Source organism: Triticum aestivum, chromosome 4D, assembly GCF_018294505.1.
Source record: "Triticum aestivum cultivar Chinese Spring chromosome 4D, IWGSC CS RefSeq v2.1, whole genome shotgun sequence".
In the NCBI taxonomy this organism is placed as follows: domain Eukaryota; kingdom Viridiplantae; phylum Streptophyta; class Magnoliopsida; order Poales; family Poaceae; genus Triticum; species Triticum aestivum.
Genome location: NC_057805.1, coordinates 185,992,445 through 185,994,502, shown reverse-complemented (window position 1 = coordinate 185,994,502; position 2,058 = coordinate 185,992,445).

Below are 2,058 nucleotides of genomic sequence, written 5' to 3'. Positions count from 1 at the left end.
GCTATGAATGGTGCATTTTGAACACACAAAGAGTCTGGAGTTCAAAATAATGAAATCCCTTTGTAACAGATGAGTTTTCGTCCCAAACCCTGATACTTCGAAAGAGATTGTCCGTTTTGTACACGAAGTGCATCCACTTTTTGCCGTAACCCTCTCAACTTTTTAGCACATGCTATGTGGGTGAAATGATGATACCATGCCAACTTTCAACCTTTTCAGAGATCATTTGTAGTGCTTTTCAATTTCATGGTCATTTAGCTAAAAAATATGAGTGAATGCCCGAAAAAGACCAAATGAAGTCAGAAAGGGTTGAAAATGGCTGATGTGGCTTTGAATGGTGCATTTTGAACACACGAAGAGTCTGGAGTTCAAATAAGTTCAAAATAATGAAATCCCTTTGTAACAGATGAGTTTTCGTCCGAAACCCTGATACTTCAAAAGAGATTGTCAGTTTTGTACACGAAGTGCATCCAGTTTTTTCCGTAACCCTCTGAACTTTCTAGCACATGCTATGTGGGTGAAATGATGATACCATGTCAACTTTCAACCTTATCGGAGATCATTTGTAGTGCTTTTCAATTTCATGGACATTTAGCTCAAAAATATGAGTGAATGCCTGAAAAAGAACAAATTAAGTTAGAAAGGGTTGAAAATTGCTGATGTGGCTTTGAATGGTGCATTTTGAACACACAAAGAGTCTGGAGTTCAAATAAGTTCCAAATAATGAAATCCCTTTGTAGACGAAGTGCATCCAGTTTTTGCCGTAACCCACTCAACTTTTTAGCACATGCTATGTGGGTGAAATGATGATACCATGCCAACTTTCAACCTTTTCAGAGATCATTTGTAGTGCTTTTCAATTTCATGGTCATTTAGCTCAAAAATATGAGTGAATGCCCGAAACAGACCAAATGAAGTCAGAAAGGGTTGAAAATTGATGATGTGGCTTTGCACGGTGCATTTTGAACACACAAAGAGTCTGGAGTTCAAATAAGTTCAAAATAATGAAATCCCTTTGTAACAGATGAGTTTTCGTCCCAAACCCTGATACTTCGAAAGAGATTGTCCGTTTTGTAGACGAAGTGCATCCAGTTTTTGTTGTAATCCTCTCAACTTTTTAGCACATGCTATGTGGGTGAAATGATGATACCATGCCAACTTTCAACCTTTTCAGAGATCATTTGTATTACTTTTCAATTTCATGGTCATTTAGCTAAAAATATGAGTGAATGCCCGAAAAAGACCAAATGAAGTCAGAAAGGGTTGAAAATTGCTGATGTGGCTTTGAATGGTGCATTTTGAACACACAAAGAGTCTGGAGTTCAAATAAGTTCAAAATGATGAAATCCCTTTGTAACAGATGAGTTTTCGTCCGAAACCATGATACTTCGAAAGAGATTGTCAGTTTTGTACACGAAGTGCATCCAGTTTTTGCCGTAACCCTCTCAACTTTCTAGCACATGCTATGTGGGTGAAATGATGATACCATGTCAACTTTCAACCTTATCGGAGATCATTTGTAGTGCTTTTCAATTTCATGGTCATTTAGCTCAAAAATATGAGTGAATGCCTGAAAAAGAACAAATGAAGTCAGAAAGGGTTGAAAATTGCTGATGTGGCTTTGAATGGTGCATTTTGAACACACAAAGAGTCTGGAGTTCAAATAAGTTCCAAATAATGAAATCCCTTTGTAACAGATGAGTTTGCGTCCGAAACCCTGATACTTCGAAAGAGATAGTCCGTTTTGTACACGAAGTGCATCCATTTTTTTCCGTAACCCTGTCAACTTTTTAGCACATGCTATGTGGGTGAAATGATGATACCATGCCAACTTTCAACCTTTTCAGACATCATTTGTAGTGCTTTTCAATTTCATGGTCATTTAGCTCAAAAATATGAGTGAATGCCCGAAAAAGACCAAATGAAGTTAGAAAGGGTTGAAAATTGCTGATGTGGCTTTGCATGGTGCATTTTGAACACACAAAGAGTCTGGAGTTCAAATAAGTTCAAAATAATGAAATCCCTTTGTAACAGTTGAGTTTTCGTCCGAAACCCTCA